Raw genomic sequence first — 12,130 nt, forward strand, 5'->3', positions numbered from 1 at the left:
AATTTTAAGAAGATCTAGTTAAGACTTCTCCAATGATTAAAAGGAGTTAAAAAAAAAAAAAAGCGAGTACAAGGGAATGACTCCGTAATGTTAACATGGAAACACACACTAAGAATCTATTTCTAATTCAGTTTTTTTAATTGTTGCATTCTGCCTCTCTTCTTAACGACTCCCAAATATTTATAAGAAGTATAGAAACTTCATTCAAAACATTATTACCTAACATTTCAAGCAAAAATGTTATTCTGAATACAAAATTTGTATGAATCAATAAGGGACAAGCATAGGACGTAGTCATCTTTTGTTTTTATAGTAACGTCTGTATATTTTCTATGAAGAATCTGTCTTAGCGAAAGGAATTACAAATATTTTTATCGTTATTGCATTGTCGGTATTTGTACTAATTTGCTTTGTTATTATTTTTATATTAGTAACTGTAGACCTAACTAGAATTGGCAATGTGAGAGAAGATTTGTTTTATTAAAATTACCCAGAAATTCTAATCCACCACCAGGATTTAAACTAAATACTAAAAGTTATACTGCTAACTTTACCAATTAGTTATTTATCCAGTAATATATTGAATAGTTCCATTATGATAAAAGAAAACTCTAGCAAATACTAAAACTTTTCAAAGTAAAAATTTTACTTAGCAATATTAATTTGTATTATATTTTACTCATTGATCAACATTATGTATTTAATATAAAAAACAACAACATTAACTTCAGTTAAAATGACACTTTTCAGACTGTTTAATATATAAAGATTAGCGGATACAAGTAATCTTTTTTTTAATCATATAACATTTACAGAATTTTGTTAAATCAATCAAAATGAAATTAATTTATTAATCATGAGTTTACAATTAATAAAAATTACTCAACCCTTAACATTGTATCTCCTGGTTAAATTCCTAATTTTGTAAAAATACTTTATCCCAATTTATAAGCCGAAAAAAAAAAAAACGCTTTAAAGTATATACATAAAAAGATGCAAGTGAGGAAATAAAAAAAAAGACTTAAAATAATGCAATCAATAAGTCTATATATATATATATATATATATATATGATAATATATTTCTAAGGAGAGAACAATAATTAATGTAGAACAAGTACATGAGGAAACAAAAAAGTGACAATAAAATGAAAAATGCTGTAAAAGAGATCATACATCAATTTTTTTTTACAAGAAAAATTTTTGTTGCAAGGTTGGTTGTTTAATGAAGTCAAATTATTTACTTTGTTGATAATTAGATGCACATATTACAGACTGAACAAATAAGAACTTAATCATTTTTTTCAGTGATATTAACTTCATAAAAAGTTCAGCTAAAATGAATAATTACAGTTGGATCATTCCAAGCCCAAGAGAAAAAACATGCATTATGTCATGGGGCTTGTTGGATGCTCACACAATGAAGTATGTAACTTTGCAGCTGGCATATCATAAGTGTAAATCATTTGAGTATTCAATTTAAAACTATATTTTATAAAGGTCATAGGCTCCACTTAAAAAAATAATGTGTTCTATTTAAAAAAAATATGTGTAATTTTGGCTTATCATTCTAGACATATCTCTATCTCTTATCATTCTAGACATATCTCTATCTAAATCAGCGGTTCTCAACCTTTTTAGTCCTGCTGCCCCTTTTTACAATTGTCTACTAAATTGCGACTTTCAAAACTAAAATATGTTTTTGCTAATGTTATAAATCGTAATCATAATGTAAATATCTTATAAGAATTGCAAAAGCTGTATGTTTAATCACGAAACACTAAATATTTCTGCTAATAACTTAATTACAATTAAATGAAATTTTACCTTTATAATAATTATATTACCTGCATTTATTTACTTTTATATCGCATGGTCACCATATTCATCTTTTATACTTATATGGCAATTAGAAAGCACTAAGGAGAAAAGTAAACAGCTAAGGCAACTGTATTCTACATTGCAGCAAAATTGTTGCGCCAGTTTGTGAAAAACATCAACGTCATTGTTTAGGTTGTACAAGATCACAATGAATGTCACCTACTTCTGTATTGAACAAGTTGGACAATTCTGTTTTGCAAAGATATGTTTTTGGAAATTGAACCCATTTAGGATGACCAAAATGTCAAACAGGAGATATTTTCTGTAGTTCATTTTCACCATTATAATATGCTTACAATTCTGGTTGTGTTTTCTAAATAAAAACTTTATGCAGTCATCGATAAAGCTTGTTTGATGTTTCAGATTGTTTGGCTTCATTGATTCTGTTAAAACAACTTCATTACTAATTACATTACATTGTGGTTTCTCAATTCATGCTTTAATTATTGAAGTAAAACCATATACCAGAAGTGAAAATCGTAATATTTTCTTTTCATTAGATTCATTTTCACAGGTTGTTCCATCATGAAATCATTACCTTTTCTAGCACAGACTATAAATTGATGGCATATTACCATTTATAAACAGATGTTGTTTTAAATTAAGTGAGTAAATCTTCACCACAGTAATAATACATTGGCTTCTGCAATGTGTATCATTGCGTTTTGTTACACTGATTGATGGACAGTAGTTTAAACTGTTACAAATACTTATACTGTGACAATTAGAAGATTGGAAGTATTCTAATTTAGTTGTATGCAACATCTATTCTGAGAATCATAGTACGAAAAAAAAAAAAAAGTAGCTACCCATGCAAATTTTGTATAATGTGACTAATGTCAAGTTTTTAGACAAAAATCTATTTTTTAATTGTCTTAGGAAACCTCTGGAAAATTGTCATTTGACCTCCAAGAGGGCCGCGACCTATAGGTTGAGAACCCCTGATCTAAATTTTATCCAGAAAACAAATTATTAAGTGAATTCTTTAAAGTGTAAATTTGTAATCATCCCACCCTAGAACAGTAATAGAAATGCTTTGCTTGGAATATATCTGGTCAACTTCAAGAACATAAAACTAAATCAGCAAAACATCCTAACAACAACATACAAGATTTGCAAAGTTTCAAGTTAATGCACTTTTAGTGACTTTTAACAGCCGTTACTTTGTCTGTGCCGTTCTCCACATGACGTCTGACATGTGGTGTGTATTTGTCCTTCCGTGCAAAACATTTCTGGCAGTACTCACACTTAAAAGGCTTTTCTCCAGTGTGAATAAGTTTATGCCTATTTAATTTATAGTTATCCCCAAATAACCTGCTGCAGACATCACATTTGAGATGCTTTCCAGCTGAGCCCTTTTTCTTATTACCACGCTGGTTTTGGCTTTCTGATTCTTCTTTTGATTCACCAACTTTGGGAACTTTACTCTCAATGTTATTTTCAGCACCAGGTGAGTTTTTCCTCTTGCCTAATTGGTCACTGCCAGCCACCATAGCACAATCACTAAGGGTTACACCTGCATTCTCCATTTTCTACTTAATGTACTCAGAGCACTGTGTTGATATGTTCTATGAAGAACAAATAGTAAGTTCTGAGAACACACTTTGTCTTTGATGATTGAGGAACTGTACCAATTACTTTGGTAAATATCTCTAAAAACAAGAGATTTTACTTCAATATAAATGTTGTGCTCAGTATGCTCATCAAATTCATCTGAAATTATAAAAATAAAAATCATCACTAAAAGTTAAAAATTGAATTTTTTAAAATCAATATATATGTAATACTTTTAAAAAATCTAATTGAATTTAAATATTTTCTTAGCTTAATGTCACTCTTCTTAGAGACAAAGAAAAGTTTTTAACATTAGAATGACTTTACATATTAGCCTATACCCCTTAATGACAAAAAAAAAAAAAAATATAAATTCAATTGACCTATTAAAATTCTTAAGTACCGTAACCCTGAAATGTAATGTACTAGGAAAATTGATCTCAAAGACGAACTTTAGGCTTAATTGTAATTTCTACATTGTGCCTGTACATAGGTGTACTTGTACACAATATTTCAATGAAAAAATAAATAAATTTTTTGCTGTTAATAAATGTAAAAAAATTTGCTAAGTCTACAGGTCCTGTACAGAAATCTTAGGATAATCCAACATCACATGTAGACTACATATATACTACAAATGTCTTTCATAATTCAGTTCTATCCACTGACTACCAGTACATCGTTATATGCCTTTTCATCCTGCTCTTTCATTATTTTATCTGTACTCTTTGTAATAATATAAAATGTGGATGGCAAATGCAAGAATCAATCATTTGGCACTGGGACCTAGCTCTGAAACCCAGTTGGTGGAGTTTGCAAACTTTACAGACAAGATAATGTTACATATAGCTTTCTTCGACTTGAAAAGGGAGGGGGACATACAGGAAGACTACAAAACACATTCTAATCTCTCCATGGCAAGTCTGATATTCAATCAGCTTTTTCTAAGTCAAGAAACTGTTTTTGGCAACTCTACTTGCTAGTGCAAGATATAAACCTGAAACTACTGATTCAGTAGCCAAGCCCTCTGCAATTTATTTACAAGAAAGACTTCTAAGAATTGAAGCATACTCAAGTTATCTAGATATATTGTAAACTGAACATTAACAATTGAATCCAATTTGAGTCCAGCCACTGATCATCTACAATATAAATACTGAATGTCAAATGGCAAGAAAAAATATCAGATACTGAAGTCCTTCGAAGAGTGGGTCTGCAAAGCATCCACACAATCCTGATGCAATCCCAGCTGCGATGGGCAGGACACGTCTGCAGAATGGAAGACCACTGCATCCCTAAACGACTCCTGTATGGCCAATTAAGGGAAGGAAAAAGCTCGCAAGGCAGTTAAAGAAAACGCTTCTCTGGAGGCTTTCAGCATAGACCTAGCCACCTGGGAGACAGAGGCACATGACAGAGCATCATGGCGTCGCGCTGTGAAAACTGGCGCACAGGTTGCTGAGGAAAAGAGAACAACGCTGGCAGAAAAAAAGCCAGAGAAGAAAAGCAAGGCCATTGACACCAGCCCCAGCTGGAATAACCTGCCCAGTGTGCAGTCGAACATTCCGGGCTCACATAGGTCTCACCCCAGTGCAAAGCCCTCAGCCCCCTGGATAACAAAAGTGGTCATCATCGAACCACGATGGACGAACTATATCCATAATATAAATATGCTAGGTTAAAGTGAAATGCATCATTAGCCTACTTTACAAACATGGTAGAAAGACAAAATAAAATTTCTAAACTATAAAGGGTCATCATACTAAAATTAACTTGAGATAAATGTATGAAAAGAAATACGTTTTAAACTGAGGCCCACTTCAGAATTATTATGTAGCATAATTCAAATTTTTTCAAAATCTCTTTGACTCAAGTATACATGATATTACAAAACTTAACAGCGTATGTCTGGATAATTGATCGTCCGGATTTAATAATCAAATGTGGAAAACTGTCCATTTTATCAAAAAAAGAAAGAAAATTCATTTGGAGGTATTGTGTATTCCGCCATGTGTAAACCTAAAATTCAAGTAAAATATACAGGGGAACAAAGTGTTATACATAATAACCAACCACTGTAGAGAGAAATAACTGCTATTTATTGCTGCACATCAGCAGGTTAAGCAAGACCGCTTAGATATCATGCTGTTAAAAAAAAAGCAGTTCTGGATATTTGACGTTCTACATCCTTGATACGGACCACTTCACTTATCTGGGAAGTAGAGTTGTAAAGGCGGCGGAATTGATGATGATATATATATTACTAATTTGGATCAATAAAGCTAGGTCTGCCTTTTCAACTCTTCAAACAATCTGGTGCTCTAAGGCACTATCTCTACATAACAAAATACGAATCTATAATACAAACTTGGAGAGAAAATGGAATAGCTCCAGACTTTTGTTAACAGATTATGCAGAAAATGCCTACGCTGGATACTAGGAATTAGGTGGCCAGAAAAGATAACTACTATCGATTTGTGGGAGAGAACTAGACAAAAGCCCCATAGCCCAAGACATCACAAAATGAAAATGGAGCTGGATAGGACACACCCTGCGACAACCAGCTACCAACGTTGCAAGGCAGACACTTGACTGGAACCCACAAGGAAAGTGGGCAGACCCAAGCAAACCTGGAAGAGTTCAGTCATTACTGAAGCTGAGGGTACTGCCTAGTACTGGAATGACATGGTCATGGGAGCAGATGAAGAAAGCTGCTCAGAACCGAGTTCAGTGGAGAGATGTGGTTGCGGCCCTATGCTCCCCTGGGAGTACACAGGATTAAGTAAATAAAAGGAAGGAAATTTGGTCAGAATCACTTCAGTCCAGTGAAAAATCTAAAAATGGACATGAAAATTAATTATTAAACAGCACTAGTTTCATATTAATATTTTATTAATCAAAATAAAGATGTAAATGTAATGAATACAAAAAACGAGTTGTATGGATTCATTTCAGGTAATGTGACATGTCCAGAAAGTTGAGAAACACTTTCAAACAGTTGTGAAACAGAAAGGCAGAATAAATAAACTACTGAGTCTTTGAGTTTTTAACTACTGGGTCTCTAGTGACTAATCAACTAATCTAGATCTAGACTAGATCATCATGAATCATGATCATCTAGTGACTAGTCTCTAGATCTAGATTCTAGAATCTAAGTCTAGATCTAGATTTAACTTAAGTAAGATTACTCTAGAGTCTAGTCACTCTAGATTTATTAGTCTAAGAATTAAGAATACTAAGATTAGTCTAGATCTACTAGATCTAGATCTATCTACTACTACTAAGTAACTACTAGTACTAATCTTTAGACAATCACTTACTAGATCAGTAGATCTAGTGTTGCAATAAAGATACTAGATTTAGTTTTATTTTTCTATTTAGATCTATACAGTATTAGATAATTAGATTATCATATTTACTGTCAATCTTATGAGCAAAACGTTGAGTAAGAAAATAGACTCTAATTACTAATAAAAAAAAAATAGAAAAAAAAAATAGCGTCCAGTATTATAAAATGTTTAACTTTCAAAAGAAAAAATACTTTTTACGAATCTATTTTTTGTGTTAATTATTACACCATAAGTAGCTATATCTAGAACTAGATTAAATTTATATCTAATTTATTTTATTTATATAGATTCTAGATATAGATTTAGACATAAAAATGTTTAAACTTTGTTTTTTGTTGTTGCTTCTTTTTTTACTCTGTCTACCTTTTTTTTTCCGCAATTTCGGCCTTGTTTATTATATTTATATAAAATGAATTTCTATTTTAAAAAAATAAAGATCCATTCAAAACAAAAACTACAAAATCAAAAATAAAATAATTATAATAATGATCTAGTCTAGATTCTAAATCTATTCTAGATTGATCTAGACCTAGAATTCTAGATCTAGATATTAGATATATTATGGATACAAATATAAAACGTGGTGATGGTCAATTTTATTATTTATTACAGTGATTCTAAAACTAATGTCCACGGTCCCACAGGGTCCGAAAGATGACTGTAAGTGTAAGGTGTCCGAAGAAATAAAATTCTATTCAATTAAAATAATTTCTTCGTAAAAACAGTTAATCCGATTGGATAATTTGAATAATAATCATTTCGCCCGTCAAATCACTACTGTTTAGGACAGGCATGTCAAACAAGGCGTTCGGGGGCCGCATGGACCACCTTGCATGCGGCCCGTTTGGTCACTTAAAAAATTATCAAAATAATGTTAAACTATAACGCTGGAAAATAAAAGATGACAAGCTACTTGAATTGAAAATAGTATTTGTTAAACTGTGAACGAGATTGAGTCTGCAGTGAAGGCCAGCTACATTTTTCAAACTTAATTGCAAGCCATAGCAAATCATTTAGTCAAAGGGATTTTATGAAGGAGTGTATCGTTAAAGCTGCCGAAATAATTTGTCCAGAAAAGGTGAAAAGTATTCAAAGTAATTGTGTTAACTAGGAACACTGTGGCAGAGAGAATAAATGACATGTCAATCAGCTCGCGTGAATAAGAAAAAAATAGATTTTGAATTATTTTCATTGGCTCTCGATGAGTCAACTGATATAACGGGTGTAGCACAGTTGGCTATATTCATAAGGACCTGTGACAAGAATTTTGAGATACATGAGGAGCTACTTGTTCTATGCATAACGCCACAACAAGCGAGGATGTTTTTGAGAAATAACAGGTGATATTGCAGTACAATTTACCTTTGGTAAAGCTAGCTAGTCTAACAACGGATGGCGCACTAACCATTATGAAATGGTTTTGATGCAAAGCTACTTGCAAAAATAAGAGAGACTAATGCAAATTTTAAATTTGCTCATTTTCAGTGCATCATTTACCAAGAAACATAACGCAATTATAATTCCAACATTTCATAAAATTGGTTTCAGTCAATATCAATTTTATTCTTTTCATCATCGCCAATTTTCAATGTTTCTGTATGACATTGGACACGAAATTTGCTGGCTCTCCTGTCATAAAGAATTAAAGAGATTTGTTGTAGGCCTACTGCGTGAAGAAATAGTATTGTTTCTGAACATGAAAGGTGAACCTGTTGAACATTTCCATACTGACGAATGGGTTCAGGATTAGGCATTTGCAGTTTATCTCACTGGTCACCTGCAAGACTTGAATTTGAAACTTCAAAGTAAAGACTAAATTGTCACAACTGCGTGTGACCATGTGAAGTGCTTTCAAGCAAAATTACGACTGTGGATAAACCAAATATGAAGAGAAAATATTGTTCACTTCTCAACGTGTCATGAACTAAAAAGATTAAATACAGCTACAACATTTGGTAAATTTGTCTTTTTACACCTGGAATCGTTAGTAAATGCTTCCACTGGCCATTTTCATGACTTCGTTTGATACGAGCAAGAATTTTCGTTATTTTTATCTCCATTTTCATTTGCTTCTGAAAATGCTGCTGGTAATGTGCAACTAGAGCTGATAGAATAGCAGTTAGATTTTTTTTTGAGAGCGAAGTATAAAGAAGTGGCTGCGCCCAAATTTAGTCATTTACCTAAACGGTACGTTGAATTGCGGAAATTTGCAGCCAGAATTCTAGCTATTTTTGCAAGCACTGTTCTCTGTGAGCATTTCTTTTCTAGAATGAAAGCTACAAATCACCTCACCCTCCGAGATTATCTGATCAAAATTTGTCGTCAGTGATGATAGTGTCAGTGACAAACAAACTTCCACCTGATATTAATAAACTTGTATCCCAGAAAGATGTCAAGCATCAGGACAAAGAACGAAATGCGATGGACTGAAAATACGAAGTTATTCGCGCTTTAAGTCACAACTTTGAAAAGATATTTGACTGTTTGGCGTATTTTAAAATAACTGCTGTAAGTGAAACCTGACAAACTGTATATGTGTAATCTGTGCCTGCTCCTCATGCGTTTCTGATTTGTCTTTTAATTGTCCATTATTCATCTCTTCATGAATCAGTTTCCGTGCTGTTGCAGTCTGTCCATCTTAGCAAAAGTGGCCGCTTAACAGCACATCAGCAGTCACATTAATGACATAAATACCAACTTGGCCAAGTTGAGGAACACTTCAAGGATGGCATCTTAAGGAGGGCGAGACTGCTGGCAGGCAAACGGGGTATTGAGTTGGTCCTACTTGTAGTCGACAGACACACCGAGAAAAAAAAAGTATGTTTGGATTTCGAGAGTTATTGCAGAACACTGCTTTACATGACGTCACTTTGTTCGTTTGTCTTTTCATTAACGTTTAACTTTTGAAGCAACAATAAGAAGATTATATATATATATATTCTATTGTTAGTTTCAAACATTGAAGCAGTGACCTACAAAGTATAAAAGGTGGCTAATTCAATTTATACCACCACATCAGTTAAGTAAAACTTGTTACCCTTGTTCCAGATACCACAAAAATTAATTTAATTACTTAATATATTTTAATTTTTAAACATGTCATTTTATTAATATTCAGATTAGTTACACTGAAAAGAAAACATTTTTTTCGACGCCCCTCTCCTTGTTAGTTGGTAGTTGGTTTGTCGATTACAAAACAGCTAGTACAATTGAATCAATAAAGGCGTTTCATATTTTTCCTTAATAAAATTTAAAAGAAATTTCTTATGTGAACAACTCAATGTAGCCTAACTGTTATTACAATATTCACATATTTAACTTGACATAGAGATATAATATTAATGAAATATACTGATATTTAAACGAAATCTAGCTCACCACGAAACAACGTCTTTACTTTTTCATGTCTCAAGATTGTCTGCGATTTAACATTTGTATTATGCTAATTTCATCATCCTCAATGCATAAACACAAATTAATCGCTTAACCTCTTCTTACCGCCGCCAGGAAACACATACACACTCTATAACACCCATTTTTGTTAGGAAGTTGCGTTACCCCCTCCCCCAATTTGAGGTACTCGCCATCCCCACCCATAGGGGACACTGGCGGATCCAGGGGGGGGGGGCGGTAGGGGCGATCGCCCCCCCCCCTCGGCCGACACCCCCCCTCAGGTGGGGGGCGGGCGAACTTTAGTAAAGGATTCACACAATTTCTATACGAATTTATTACTTATGTTAAAAATATATACTAATTATTTATATTTCAACCTATTTTTAGATTATTTCGCCCCCCCCTCTAGTATGTTGGCCGATTTGGTGGGGTCGGGAGGGGGCGATGGTATCAATCCCGCCCCCTCCCCTAAACTTTAGAGTGGGGGGGGGGCGGTCCAATTTATTAGTAGAAATCACAGCTTGGTAGTCGAGTTTGTTATTGATATTTTAACCAATCTTTATATTATGTCGTTCCCTGTTTGCCGATTGGTGGAGGGGGGGGGGGCGAATACCTCTACTGCCCTTCCCATCTAAACCCTTTGAGTGGGGGGGGGCGGTCCGTTTTTATGGAGAAATCATAGTTTGTGAACAAAATTAGTTGAATAAATATATGAATTTTATATTATGTCGCTCCCTTTCTGGTATTTTGGCCGATTCGGTGGGTTGAGGGGGGGGGGGGGGCGATTGCATGTACTGCCCTCCCCACTCTAGCCCTCTGAGTGCTGGGGGGGGGGCGGTCCTATTTTTGTGGAGAATCATAGTTTGTGAACAAAATTAGTTTAATATCTATATAATATAAACTACGTATTGATATGTGAACCCATTGTATATTATGTCGTACCACACACTAATGTCAAATTTTATCATTAGTAAATTTAAATGAAAAAGGGTTGTACCAGGTGGGAGGGGCGATACATGCAATCGCATTTCCCCCATCGGACAAACCAATACTTTTTCTTTTTGTATTATAGTTAAGAAATTACCCTATTCTTTAATGCCTAATGCAATCTTTAGCAGACATTATTAAAGGAGCGAGGATTAATCATTTTCACTCTACCGCCCCTTCCCTTTCCAGACAAAGTTTATGTAATTTCCCATGAATTTATCATAATTATTTTAAGAAAGACTTTGCATTGGAAAAGTAAGAATTCAAACAAAATTTTTTAGTATAAGAGTCATGATTGAGATGAGTTCTAAACCCAGATAATCTCTTCTTAGTCACCTTTTACCAACCTTTACTCAATCTGATATTTTTCTAGTTAAATAAATTTGGGACTATAACTCACAATTTATACCTTAATTTTATTGAATACTATTTATTGAATAATTTTTTTTTCGGCGGCGATCCTCAAAGCCAAAATCTAAATATGTGGGTATCTTATCTTTTCAAGGAACAAATCGGTTTTATTTGCAATGTATTAAGGGCCTATAAATTCATATTAGAATAATTTTCAAGTACAACATTATTCAAAAGGTCCTTTTTTAATAGTATGAATAATGAGCTTCGAACTCCATTGATGAATAATGAGCTGTAGATGTCAGGAGAATGCCCTTCTGCAGTGAAAAAAGAAGAAAATGCTTTTGGCATCGAACTCCATTGATTTATAATGAGCTGTAGAAGTCAGGAGAATGCCCTTCTGCAATGAAAAATGCAAGAAAACGCTTTTGGCGTCGGGGCTTCGCCACAAGAGAACCTTATAGCGCTGCCCCAGTTGTTTTGTTTTTCGCCGAAGGTTGAGAAATGCTGCTTTTTTAATTCATATATATATATATATATATGTGTGTGTGTGTGTGTGTGTGTGTACTGTACGCACGTTTATGCATAGGGTTAAGGTTTACTGGGCGTTAGGGT

At 33.6% G+C, this 12,130-nt stretch overlaps 1 long non-coding RNA gene across 1 annotated transcript; it reads right to left on the reverse strand.

Annotated features, from left to right (window-relative positions):
- Positions 1-726: 726 nt before the first annotated feature.
- Positions 727-6,938, reverse strand: LOC129923952 (uncharacterized). The gene is made up of 2 exons (XR_008775909.1): positions 6,755-6,938; positions 727-3,593 (listed from the first exon to the last, which is right to left on the reverse strand). It is a non-coding gene; the product is annotated as an uncharacterized LOC129923952 (long non-coding RNA).
- Positions 6,939-12,130: the final 5,192 nt, after the last annotated feature.

The sequence above is a fragment of the Biomphalaria glabrata genome, chromosome 18 (assembly GCF_947242115.1).
Source record: "Biomphalaria glabrata chromosome 18, xgBioGlab47.1, whole genome shotgun sequence".
NCBI classification, from domain to species: domain Eukaryota; kingdom Metazoa; phylum Mollusca; class Gastropoda; family Planorbidae; genus Biomphalaria; species Biomphalaria glabrata.